The 14,437-nt window shown below is 33.2% G+C and overlaps 1 pseudogene across 1 annotated transcript; it reads left to right on the top strand.

The window, feature by feature from the left end:
* Positions 1-341: 341 nt before the first annotated feature.
* LOC18599386 (proteasome subunit beta type-1-like) lies at positions 342-11,908 on the top strand (annotated as a pseudogene). Its single transcript, XR_016026372.1, has 6 exons — positions 342-490; positions 7,205-7,375; positions 9,026-9,107; positions 10,595-10,759; positions 10,864-10,950; positions 11,621-11,908. The product of XR_016026372.1 is annotated as a proteasome subunit beta type-1-like (transcript).
* Positions 11,909-14,437: the final 2,529 nt, after the last annotated feature.

The following is a 14,437-nucleotide window of genomic DNA, read 5'->3' as shown; positions in this document are numbered from 1 at the left end:
TGTCTTTACTGCTTGTAATATGAAGTAGGAACGTGTCAGATGCTAGGAAATTGTTCTATTACATTCTCGGAAACAAGGCGACTATGCAATGTCCAGTATTTTTATCTCTATCGAAGCTGACAAGTATCAAACAAGAACTAAACAGAGGAAAGAAAATGGTGGAGAATGGCCAAGTTAATTACTATTACTGTTAAGATGGTAAAAGTCTCAATCACGAGCTTCGTGTGGGCCCAAGGTAGGTTGGCCCGTAACCAGACCCAACACAAATCTAGTCTCAAACTGAGATACTGTGAGTTTCTACTGAATCCAAAATTGTCATTCGGTCATTCTTCCCCGCCAGCATGAGGAAGCAACAAGCGAGCGCGAACTGGTCGCCTTACGACAGCAACGGAGGAACATGCTTTGCTATTGCCGGGAATGACGCCGCCGATACTCGAATGTCTTCCGGTTATAGCGTTCTCACTCGCCTTTACTCCAAAATCGCTCAACTGTAAAATCTTTCTTTTCTTTCTCCTTTCTTTGCTAATTACTACCGCTAAGTCTAACTCTAGTGTTTTTTTTATTCTTCTTTCTCTAATGGCTCTGCATGTTCGTGGGTCCTTTTTTTTTTTTTTTTATGTCTTTGAAATAACTTTCCTTTTACTGATTTCGGGCAATGATTTTGTCTTTTTTTTGTTGTTTATGTTCCCATTTTGTTGATTTCTGCATGCATTTTGTTCTTTATTTAAAATATGGTCTATTAATTTTTTATTCTTAAGAAATATTGGCTACTTTTGTACCCAAAAATGCTTTTTGGTTTTCGCCTACTGAAGCAGAAAATTAGCAGCAAAAGCAACAATCAAACAGTAACTTAATTGTTTTCATGCTTGGTTATGGAGAAATTTGATCGAGGTGTAAAAAATTATGACCCATAGATATATATGTAGCACGCCTTTGCATTGAAAGGTTAAAGAGGTCCTGAAGTGTTTATTTAGTGAAAGAAGTATTATCATATTCTGAGCCAAACTGGTGAAACCGGCTGTTGAAGAATTTCACGAAAAACTATCTCGGAACGGTTTTGTTTTGCTCCACTCCACTTGTAGAAGCAAGCCAAAACATACTTGTTTTGGATGAGGATAATTAATAGGTATAGAAATAGCAGCATTGTTGGAGTGTCAAGTCGAGTCTTTTGCGAAATAAGTTGAAGAAGGAAATAGGAAGTAACAGTATAGTGAGCCTCTAGTGCTTGAGTTGAATTGTTTGTTAGTAAAAATTTGGAAAGAAAAGAAATAAATAAAGCAAGTAAGAACATTAAGAAGTCTGAGGTGTGGTATCACTGTTTTTATGGATAATTTTTGCTCATTCAGAGTATAAAACTCGGTGCAAAGAGACTGTAGTGGTTATCCTTCAGGATTTAACAAACCAAACTAGTAACGAATGGCAAGAACAGCAAAAAGAAAAAACCTAGCTAGGAAGAAAAGGAAGTTGAAAATAAATAGAGAAGACTTAAGAGAAAATGAGAGGCTTTTGGTGTGTTGTGAGTGAGGTAGGGAGGCTGTATTTATAGAATGAAGTGAGCATTGCACCAAATCAAGGAGTTGATGAGTTTGATTCAATCAGAGGCTAAGAAATTGATGAGTTTGATTCAATCAGAGGCTAAGAAAGCTTAAAAAAAATTAAAGCCAAGGTACAAAAATTTACTTAGGCCTAACCCATGTGTATACTCACGCATAGGGGGAGAATTTGATTTTTCTCAAGGTCTAGCCCCATCTCGTGTGCACGGGAGTCCACTCCCCTTTCTTCTTTGCAATAAGTTTATAGTGGGTTTATTTATTTAAAGCACTCACATCTTTATGTACCTTAGTAATGTAGGATATTTGAATCTTATGAAATACATTATTTTTCAACAATCTCCCACATATTTCATAAGGTTTATTGGAAGTATTTGCTAGGTCAAATTTCATTTAAGTGTAATGCATCGTGACTGGTGCTTTTTAAACTATAAACCAGCCCTAGAGATAATGAAACATAAATCATAGAATTTTGGTTAAGTTTATAACTTATATGAACAAAAAATTCTTTATGTGAAATATAGTTTTCATCAATCACATTACACCTCTATAATTTCTACTGTTCAACGCGATTTTCTGTGAATAGGCCATGCACGTGCCTAGTTATTCATAAATGCTTTAGGGTATGCTTGGTTAGGGGGAATGGAATAACCATTCATCCTTTATTCTCATTATTGAGATAAAACTGCATTTGGTTCAATGAAATGACTATTCTTTAGAATAACCATTCCAAGAGAAGCCTGAATATCCATTACCAAGGCTCCCCTTGGTAATAGTTATTCAAAATTGTTGGGAATAAGAAAAAAAATTGATTAGACAAATATACCCTTTTACAATTTAAAAAATTACCTTATAAAAAATACTAAACCTATTTTTTTCTCTCTCTTCCTCCTCCTCTCTCTAAAGCACAAAAGACACAAAATTTTTTACTTCATTTAAAAAAAAAAGGAAATGAAAATATTTAAATATTATTTAATATATTAATATTATTTCACTATAATAAATATTATAAAGCATATTACTTAATATTATTATTTGAATATAATAAATGTAACAAAGAATATTATTTAGTATTATTCAAATATAATGAAGAATATATTTTATCTTTTAATATTAAATATTATTTAATTATAATAAAAGGTTTAATTATCTTCTAATACAAAATATTATTAAATTATAATAAAAATATGTTTGTATTTTGGTGAAAATATTATTTAATTATAGTAAAAGTTATTTTGATTTTATTGCTCAGAATATTTTTATCTTTTAACAAAATAAATTTTTTAATTTTAATAAAGAGTATTTATTTCTCATCATAGTTTTTTTTTGTGTTTTAATTAAAAAATCTTTAAATTTTAATAAAGGGTATTTTTATCATTTACCCATTATTCCTTAACCATTCTTAAATTTATTTCTACCAACCAAATAATGGAATAAGTAATAATAGCAATTTCTATCCTATTCCATTCCCATGAACCAATCTACATAATAACTATTCTTCTTCTATTCTATTTCCTTGGAATGACTATTTTATTCCTATTCTATTATTTCCAGTGAACCAAGCATGCCATTAGAGAATTTGCCATAAATCTCATAGGAACGACCCCACTCCACACTTATATAGGTTGATTCCATCAAGTGTATGCTGCAGTTTAATACATTACCCATAAGGGATACAAAATTCATTAAGAGTTTAACTCAACCTCTCTTACATTACAGTTTTACACTATTCACACAGCATAGGAGGAACAATAATTTTAATAATGCATTAATTTATCAACAAATAATTTGTTATTACTTATATGAACCTAATTCATGGGATTTTCAATCACATAGGTTGGGTTACTATTATTTGTTGATTTCCTCAATTGGCTTAAGTCTCATTCCCCTCGATGTAGCAATAATTAATTTTCTTCCTAAGGGTTTAGTCAGAGGATCAGCCAAATTCAGCTCTGACTTCACATAATCAATGGATATAATTCTATCTTTAAGCAGCTACTTTACTACATCATGTCTCAAATGAATACGTCTATTTTTACCATTGAAACTTTTATTCTTTGCAATAGCTATTGTCACTTGACAATCACAATGCATAGACACGAAGGTGTTGGTTTCATTCCCAACAGAATATCTGCTAAAAGGTTTCTCAACCACTCAACCTCATTGCTATCCAACTCTAAAGCTACAAATTTTGACTCCATTATAGATTTAACAATTATTTTTTGTTTGACTGATTTTCAAGTTATAACAGCCCCACTAAGGGTGAATATATAACTACTTGTGAATTATGTCTCATTTGAATCTAAGATCCAATTAGCATCATTGTATCCTTCTAATACAACGAGAAATCCATTATATAAAATTCCATAGTTTATAGTAAATTTCAAATATTTCATCGCTTTACTTAAGGCAGTCCAATGATCTTGATTGGGGCTTTGTGTATATCTGCTCAATCTACACACAGTATAAGCTATATCAAGTCGAGCATAATTCATCAAATGCATTAGACTCTTAATAATCTGTGTATACTCAGACTGAGCTACACTATTACTTCTATTTTTCTTTAAATGGATATTTCTATCATAAGGAATACTCACAGGTGTGACATCAAAATGTCCAAACTTTTTAAGTAACCTTTCTATATAATGCTCTTGAGTTAACATTAAGCAACTATCACATCTTATGATTTTAATATCCAAAATAACATTCACTTCTCCTAAATCTTTCATATCAAATTTAGAAGCCAAAAAACATTTTGTTTTATTGACCACATCAATGCATGTACCAAAAATAAGCATATCATCGACATATAAGCTAATAATAACACATTCACTATCAATAGTTTTTGTGTACACACATTTATCAACTCCAATAGTAGAAAATCCATTACTAACAAGAACTTGATCAAGTTTCTCATGCCATTGTTTTGGTGCTTGTTTCAAGTCATATAATGATTGAATCAATTTTCAAACTTTGTTCTCTTGACCAGGAAGAACACATTCCTCAGGTTGTGCCATATAAATTTCTTATTCTAAATCACCATTTAAAAAAGCGATTTTAATATCCATTTGATGAATAACAAGTTTGTAAATGGAAGCTAAAGCAAATAAAATACAAATAGATGAAATTCTTGTTACTAGATTAAAAGTACCAAAATAGTCAATATTTTGTTTTTGAGTAAAACCCTTTACAATTGTATTTATCAATAAAACGATCAGTATTAAATTTTCTTTTAAAAATCCATTTACAACCAATTGGTTTGTCTCCAGGTGGTAAATAAATTAATTCCCAAGTTTGATTTTGTAAAATTGAATCAATCTTATTTCGCATAGCTTCTTTTCAAAATGGACTTTCTTTAGAAGAAATTGCATCAATATAAGTTAAAGATCATTATCTACAAGATAAGTATAAAAATCATTACTAAAAGAAATTTCTTTCTTGGGTCTCTCACTCATTCTCAAATCATCATTTTGAATTTCAAAATCATTTTTACTAAAAGGTGCATGAGAAATTGTATTAGTTCTCAATGGACAAATATGCTCAAAAAATTCAACATTCTTTGTTTCAATAATTGTATTATAATCAAAACCATCACTTTTTAATGCAAGAAATCTATAAGTAATACTATGTTTAGTATAACCAATAAACATGCAATCCAATGTCTTAGAACCAATTTTTCTTTTCTTAAAACCAGGAAGCATTACTTTAGTAAGACACCCCCGCATTTTTAAATATTTTAAGTTAGGAGAATAGTCTTTCCATAATTCATAAGGTGTCCTATCAGTTTTCTTATAAGAAATTTTATTTTGAATATGACATGTAGATAATAAAACTTTCCCTCACAAATTTTCATGTGCATTAGAACTAACAAGCATTGAGTTCATCATTTCTTTTAAAGTTTTATTTTTCCTTTCAACTATACTATTTGATTCAGGGGAATATAGAGGAGTAATTTCATGAATTATTCTTTTTTTTTCACAAATATCATTAATCGGTATACATTCACCCTCTCTATTTGATCTAACTCTTTTTATCTTTTTTTTTTCAGTTGATTTTCTACCTCAGCTTTATATTTAATAAACATGTCAAAAGCTTCATCTTTATGCTTAAGTAAATAAACTTTAGTAAATCTAGAATAATCATTAATAAATGTAATATAGTATTGCGTACCACCTCTAGTCATAGTTTGTTTTAGATATCATAAGTCAGTATAAATTAAACTTAATAATTCAGATTCTCTATTTACTGAAATACAAGTTTTTTTAATTGATTTTGTTTCAGCACATATCTCTCACTTATTAAAACATCATTTTTTAATACTAGAAATTAAACCAAGTTATTGCATTTTCTTAATGTAAGGAACGTTAACATGTCCTAATCTACTATGCCATAAATCAATAGAGTCAATCATGTAAGCGGAAGAACTGGCATTTTCATTCAGAACATTAGAAATGTTAAATACAAAGAGTTCCTGATTGCAATAACTCTTACCCATAAACACATTATTTTTTATCAACACGATTTTGTCAGATTCGAATAACACTTTCACCCCAGTCTTGCCCAATAAAGCCATAAACATCAGGTTTGCCCTTATATTGGGAACATGAAGAACATCATTAAAAGTTAAGGTCTTGCCAAACGTGAGTTTGGGAAAGACTTTCCTTTTACCAAGAACTTAAGTAGTTTGAGAATCACTAAAGTATATTATCTCTTCTCCTTCCTCTACTAAAGTATATGAGGTAAGGCATTTTTGTTTACACAAATATACCTGGTAGTACCTGAGTCTACCACCCATTCCTTCACATTAGCCACTATATTGGCTTGTGAAATGACTGCAGTAATTATATCATCGAATTCATTTGCTTTGACCAAGTTGACTCTTGGATTAGTAGGAATGTCATTTCCTTTGACTCTCTTCTTGCATTGTGTTGCATGATGCCTTGGCTTTTCACAAACAAAACAACTACTTTTCTTTTTAAAGTGGGATGAGAAGCTTTGGGTTTATTGTCAGGTTTATAAAAGTACCTTTGTTGACGTTGGGTTCTGCCTTGAATCAGATTGGCTTTAGTTGCAACTTCTTTCTCTTTGGAGGCCTTAATCTCTCTCCGGGTTGAGTCTTCAATGATGATGCGCACAATCAAGTTTGCAAGTGACAATTACTTTTCCTTGTGCTTAAGTTGTTGCTTATAGCCATTCCATGATTCTGGCAGCTTCTCAATCAGAAACCCAGTAATGCACTCTTCTTACAAGTTGATTTTTTCAACCTTCAAGTTATCCATCAGCTTGTGGTATTTATTGATCTGACTTTTGATGTTCTTGTCATCTATCATCTTCCAATAATAGAAGTTGCCAATCACGAAACTTCTATTTCCCAACATCTTCAGCTGTGTATTTGGCAATCGTTGACTCCCATATTTGCTTTACTTATTTGTATAGATTGTATACATCAAACAGCTCATTAGAAAGTTTGCTAATGATTGTATGCCTGCATACCTTATTTGCGTGCATCCATGGTTCTAGCATCTTGACATCATCTAGCTTAGAATCAATTAGCACAAAAGCCACCCCATGAACATCAAGGATTGAAAAAAAATCCTTTCTTCCCATCTTTTGAAGTTTTTGCCATCAAAGACTTTTATTTTGAAAATATCTAGAAATGGTTTGGCACATGAAACCGAAGACATAGAAGGAACGGACAACGGAGTGGGAGCCATGGTGGAACCATTAACAGTGGTGGTGGTAGTAGGGACAAAGGCAGCAGGGACAGAGGCAACAGTAAGAAGAGTGGCAGTAGCATTATCAACATGGAAATCCATTATCTTAAGGTTGTTAGAAAAAATTTAGAATAAAAAAAAATAAAGCAAGTAAGAACATTAGGAAGTCTGAAGCATAGTATTACTGTCCTTAAAGATAATTTTCGCCCCTTTGGAGTATAAAACTTGGTGTAAAAGGACTATAATAGTTATCCTTTAGGATTCAACAGACCCTTTCTTATAGTTTGCACAAACAAGTAAGGGATGGTAAGAAAAATAAAAAGCAAAAACCTAGCTAGGAAGGAAAGGAAGCAGAAAATAAGTAGAGAAGACTTAAGAGAAGACGAAAGGCTTTTGGTGTGTTGTGAGCAGGGGAGGAGCTAGTCAATTTTTGTTGGGGAGCTAAAGACGAAAAAAATAAAAGCTAAAAATTTTTAAAACTAATATGTTGAATTTAACCAAAAATCAAAAGATTCATAATAGATAATAATTTTATATAACATGTAAATAAAAAAAAACTTATAATAGTTATCTAAGAAAGTTATACTCAACAATGTTTTCTAAATTCAAATTTATTAATTACTGACTTTATACTGAAAAGACTGGCAATATCTTTCTCAATATAAATAACTAAATTATCTGCAAGAAACTCATCATCCATTTTGTTTCGAAATCTTGTTTTCATAATTTTCATTGCTGAAAAGGCTCTTTTTGTAGTTGCTGTAGAGACCGGAAGAGTCAAAATAATATATATAGAAAGAAGAAGGTAAAAGAAAACTTTACCTCTTCTTAATTTTACACAATAGTGGTAGGTGATCTCTGTCTTTCCTTATCCAAACTCACAAGCTCATAAATCTCTTTTGAAGAATAAAGTGTGTTTTAACGGTGAGTTATAAGAAAGATAAATAAAAATAAAAAGACACAAAAGAGAAGAGAAAACGAAAAAGAGAAAGAGGTGTAGAGAAACTTAAATTAGAGCAAAGTTAAATAGGTTTGTAAGGTTGTTTGATTTTTTTTTATATTTAAATAAAAAATTTATTTTGAATGGGCCATTAATAATATATAATAAATTAAAATTTTCAAAAATTTTGAGGGGATCATTGATAAAATATATATAAAAAATAAATATTTTTAAAAATTTTGGGGGGGCCACGGCCCCCCATTGGTGGCTTACCCTCCGCCCCTGGTTGTGAGTGAGTACGAGAGGTTGTATTTATAGGCAGGGAATAAAGTGAACGTTGCACCAAATCAGGGAGTTGAGAAAAAGCCTCAAGGAGTTAGAGAAAAAACCTAGTTAGCAAGTATACTTAGTCAGGTCTACGTTGTAGTAAAATCAGGAGAGTCATTAGCCTAGTAGAGTGCTTTGTAAGATAGACGTTGAGAGACATCATCATGTAGAGTTTTGAGTTTGATTCAATCAAAGGCTAAGAAAGCTTAAAAAAAAATTAAAGCCAAGGTATAAAAAATTCACTTTGGCCTATCTCACGTGCAGGGAAAAAAATCTAAATTTTCTCAAGGCTTAGCTCGATCTCAAGTGCACACAAGCTCACTGTTTTTTCTTCTTTCCGATGAGCTTTTAATGGGTTTGCTTATTTAAAGCACTCACACCTTTATTTACCTTAGTAATGTGGGATTGTTTGAACTTTATGAAATACATTGTTTTCCAACATACTCTTCCTTTCCTTTGGGTTCTTTATATTGGTAACCTCGTTATTTTTGTAGAGCGGACAATTGCATTATGGCATTTTCTGGTTTCCAAGCTGATGTGAAGGTTCTACAGAAGCAATTGGCTGCAAGACACTTAGTGAGTTATCGAAGATGGGGGATGGAATATTTGTTTTGAATGTACATGATGGGCTTCATTTGAATTAACTTTAAAAGCCAAAGACAGTTTATTTGAAGCTTAGCACCCCAAACAAAATAATGATGGTTAAATTTTTCAAAAGTAGGGAAAGCTAGAAATTGCTTTGTTTGTAAGAAAAAAGTTAAAGAGAGAACTTGAAATTTGTTTTAGAGGGCTGCTAGAAACCTAAACCTCTGTTCCTTTACTTACCATTGCATATGTAGTCTATTTTACATTTTCTTTTTGTAATTAATATAACTATAAGCTTTATCTTCTGTGCATGATCATAATTTTTTTGGGTTCCCATCTTGGAAACATATATTGTAGCTGACATCATATTAGTTTCTTGTTTTTCTTTTTAAATTATAGATTTATCAGCATCAGCACAACAAGTAGGAGTGTGCAAAGTCGGTTTCGATCAGTTTTAGTCCGGTTATTTTGAAAATCGATCAAAAATTTCAGTCATTTTAATAGACCGAACCGCACCCCCCCTAAAATCGATTTCGATCAATTTTTAAGGTGGTCGATTCGGTCGGTTTCGAGGCGATTTTTATAGATTGTGGGCTTAGTTTAATTTGGGCTTGGGCTGTGAAGATTCCATGAAATTGACCTAGGCTGTGAAGGTTGACATGGGCTGTAAAAGATCCATAAAGTTAACTTAGGCTGTGAAGAATCCATGGGCTAATAATGGTCTTGCTAATAATAATTAAGGATCCATAAGCAGCAAATGATTAACAATCATGGGCAACAGATGACATTAATTCCGTTGTGCTAATTCTTGAGAGAGTTTTATGCTTAACAATCTATGGCCAGCAAACAGCCAAACACAATGACACATTGACAAAATAACTAACAAAAAAAAAAACTATGATTTACCTTGCAGTGGCAGTAATTTTGATTGAGAAGCACCAGTTGAAGAATGGAAGAGAGCCAACTTTGTTAGTGGCTGCTGGTTTAGGGTTTAGTGAGAGGGAGAGTTGGAGCTGCGGAAAGTAGGGGAAAGAGAAATTAGAGGGGGTCGGGGAAAACCGAAAAGGGAAAAATAGCAGCAAAAGCTTCTATTCTTTCTTTACCCTTATGGGTGGCGGGGAGAGGGGGGTTTAATGAGGGGTATTACGATATTTCCCCCCTCTTGAAAAAAAAAAACATGACCAACGGTTATTCAATCGGTTCGAGGGGGAAAGAGTCCCTCTTGAGGGCCGAGCCGATTGGCCGACGAGACCGATCGGATTGACCGACGGTTTCGATCGGTTGCCCGATTGCAACAGACCTCGCCCCCCCTTAACAACAAGCAAATGAGCTGCCCTGCAATGGCTCAACTGCTTCCAACACCCTTTACTACAGGCGTTTCTTCCCTTATTATTCGTTTAATGTTTTGGGGGGCCTTGATGACGAAGGTATTCTATTTTGAGCTTTCATCACTGGTTTGAGCTTTGCTTTATATATGATATTCTTCATCCAAACCTCTAGGAAAGGGTTGTGTTTTCACATATGATGCTGTTGGTTCCTATGAGAGGGTTGGATATGGCACCCAGGGTACTGGTTCTACACTTATCATGCCTTTTTTGGATAACCAACTGAAGTCTCCCAGCCCTCTCTTGTTGCCTGCCCAGGTTTGCTTTTAATTTTTTTTTTATAATTTATAATTTTGTGATATATATTCTTCAGAACTTTCTACTCCATACATTCCTGCTTGACAAACCCATGGCCTGTGCAGGATGCCGTTACTCAACTTTCTGAATCTGAAGCAGTTGATTTAGTCAGAACTGTTTATGCCTCAGCAACTGAGAGGGATATATACACTGTAAGTTTCTTTTTCCTGTTAATTTCTGTATATTTGGATGAACTTAAGGAAAACTATTTCATCGTTGTTGAAACCAAATATTAAGGAATTTCATGCTTACATTAGAAAGGTTTTTCTTGGTCTTTCAGTGCTGCTTTTAGTATTCCACCCTTTTGAGATGAAAAAAAAAGTTATTTTCTTAATTTGTAATTTTGAATCTACGTGCCCCAGTTCTGTCCTTTCTTGAAAATGGTATCAGTTTATTTCTAAAGTAAGTTCTAACATCCTGGAAGTTTGAACTTGTGTCTGTATGATTTGAGAGATTTGCTAGTCTTTTCATCTTATCTGCAGAATATATTGAGACAGATAATAGATTATCTCCTTTGTAAACCTGTTTAGGTTTGCTCTGGATTCCTGGGATCTGGGCCTTCAGATGTTGCCTTCCCTTGATAGCCTCATCTTCTCTAGAACTTTGGCTTGGGAGCTTATTGCAGTCATCCTAACAATTTTGGTCTTAGATTCCTAGAAGGTGAAATACAATGAAAGCATCTGATTTTACGATTCATATGTTGAGAAATACTCTCTCCCTCTCTCTCTCTGCGTTAGTTTGTTCCTCTTTTTCAGCCTTTGCAGCTTCATAGAAATGTAGTTCATTTATGACTCACTCTATCTTGTGATGTATGTTCAACAGGGAGTCACGCTTTAAATTGTCATCCTCAATGCTGACAGTATCCGTAGGGAATACATGGATCTTAGGACAGATTGATGGTAATGGAAAAACCACGAAACTTGATCTAGTGGAGTACTGACATGTAACCTTGTGGTTTTACTAAGAATATGTAGAGTTTTTTTCTTGTATGTAGACTAGGTGATACTTTTGATTATGAAATCAACTGTACCTGAAGACTCTGATGCCTTTGGCCAAAATATCTCAATGGACAAAGAATGTATACTTTCACTTTTATAGATTCAATTTGCCAATGTTAAAGCAGCTAGCTCAACAGACATTAGACTAAAAGAAGGAACCTAGTTCAAACTTGTCAGAATGTGACAGCAGGCTTTATGGATTCAAAATTTCTTTGATTTGGTATCATTGAGATAAGAGGCAGAAAGTCCACTTGACATAAGAGAGAGAGAGAGAGAAAGAGAAAGTAGATGAAGACTGAATGATTACGGATGTTGGGGGAATGGGGAAGGTGAAAGTCAAGAAACCATAATTGCTCAATCAAATGATGCCTTTCAACGGACAATTATCATGCACTTATGTTCATTTTTCTACATATTCTATTGTTTTGCTTTTGTTTCAATCCACCATATTACTGAAATATACACATTTTCCACACACACAAAAAAAAGTAGAAAGCTAACATAAAATTTAGTTCATATAATTATTTGTAGATTAAATTCTTTGATCATCTACTGTACTTTTTTAAAAATATTAAATTGAGAGAAAGAAACACCCCAAACTTTATATTTCCTTTATTTATATATAATTTTAACATTTTTCAAAATGTTTTTTTTATTTATTTGTTAATTTTTATAAACCAATAAGAGTTTTGGAATAAATTAATAATATTGAAGAAGTAACCATTGAACGACCAGTTAGATATTACATTCAATCATTTGGAAATTAAATGACCAACTTTGTTTGGATCTAATTGGCTGTAAGGCTTTTGGGTGGAAGTCAATCGATTCCTTTCACATTCTTAATATGCAAGCAAGTAGTTGGAGTTAAGATGGGAGGAAGGTCGTAGCTTGAACTCCTTTCAAGTTTTGAGTCAAGGTTGGTTTCGAGCTGTGGGAGTTGGCAGATCCAATTAGGTAAATGTGATATCAAAGTGAAAAAGGAAAGCGGGACCAATTGAGTAGAACCATTGCTTACCAGGGCCATACCAAACCCGTTAGAAAAAGGTCCTAAGACAGTCATGGAGCCCCACAAGTGACTGATAAAAGAGGTAGCAACTACTTGGGAGGGAGAGGGAGGAGCTACTCCTGCACTTTGTCCCTTCATATAAATGCCACAATTGTAAAAGTAGATGGTCGGCAACCACAATGATCTCCACAAAATGGTGAGAAAGGGTATATTCTTAAATTAAAACCTTGCCTAATTTATGTTGCACACTGGTATCTCCTTTCTTCACCCCATCTCACAAACTCCAATCTTAATATTAACACAATGAAAGGTAGTCGTCTCACTTGGTAATTTTTTATACTTTTAATATGACTTATTGCTGTTGGGTCTTTTTGTAGCTACATTTGTTGAATCATATTATGGTATTGGTGGATCCCATAGAAGTTGCAACTAATCAGTCATCACATGTGACCTAAATGAATACCAACCTGTATATGCAAGCTGTTCTCATTATATCAATAAATCATTGTCAAAAAAAAAAAAAGCTATGATTTGCATTTAAAATAGAAGAGGATAAGATATAACCAAACAGAGCAAGCAAAGAGTTTATAGAGTTGCAATCAAATCTCATTGAACATGATCACAAGTTCTCAACCAAAAATTTATATGAGAAATATTTTATAAGGTCGTGCTAGAATTGCCAACCCATTTGATTGTTATTTGATGTTTTAGCAGCACATGGGTTGTCGCATATTGCCTTCATACAAAAGGTCAATGAGATTCCCAACACACCTTTCTCAAGACAACAAATACAAATGTGCCTCTATAACCTGCTGGCTGCTGCTGCAATGTCTAAATCCTCCCATCCCTCATTAAAATTCCCTTTTTAAAATTAAAAAAAAATGAAAAGAAGAGTCCTACTCACAAAAAAACTACGAATTTCTAATGGGGATTTCATGATTTATAAGAGAAAAGAAAAAAAAAAAGACGCATTATAATCTATGACAAAATAGACATAAAATATGCAGAGAAACACATAAATAGCTCTAGAAATATTAACAGCACCACCTTACAATTGTAGCTAGGCTTAATGGCCTCTACCCAACTTCCACCCACCCTAATATTTCTGTTGGCTACACCTACATGCATTAATATCATCACATCTATCCCATCCACCAAAGTCACCAACATTTAAATCTCAGCTATTTAGGGCATTTCTACCAACAAACCTCTCTTTTTTTTTTAGGTAATTCATATCTCATAATACCTCCCTCTTGCTCTTCCTTCCTCCCTAGATGCCCCACTATTCAAAGAATTGGCCCACCCAAATCAAAGCATGAACTGCCGGAAATTGGCAAGACATTGTATGTCAACCTAGAGTTTTTGTATCTGGCACCGCAGGAAAGAGAGGCAACATGCCAGAGCCATAAAGCTAAGTGTTAAAAAAGTAATTGCAAAATCCTTCAAAATTTGGTAGGCACAACAAGCCAACTGCAAAGTTCTAGCAATTTACTTTCCCTTGAGCAACATCAGCTTAGATTTATTTATGTATTGAACCACTCTGACTTAAGATACTGTGCAAGATCAAGTGTGAAGCATAATTAAAGCAGCAGAAACATTAGTACAATTAAAAAACAGGATTAAGATAAACAAAAC

The sequence above is a fragment of the Theobroma cacao genome, chromosome 5 (genome assembly GCF_053813885.1).
Source record: "Theobroma cacao isolate CCN51 chromosome 5, ASM5381388v1, whole genome shotgun sequence".
Taxonomy (NCBI): Eukaryota; Viridiplantae; Streptophyta; class Magnoliopsida; order Malvales; family Malvaceae; genus Theobroma; species Theobroma cacao.
The sequence above is the reverse complement of the archived record's forward strand: the minus strand, read 5'-3'. Positions and strand labels throughout refer to the sequence as shown.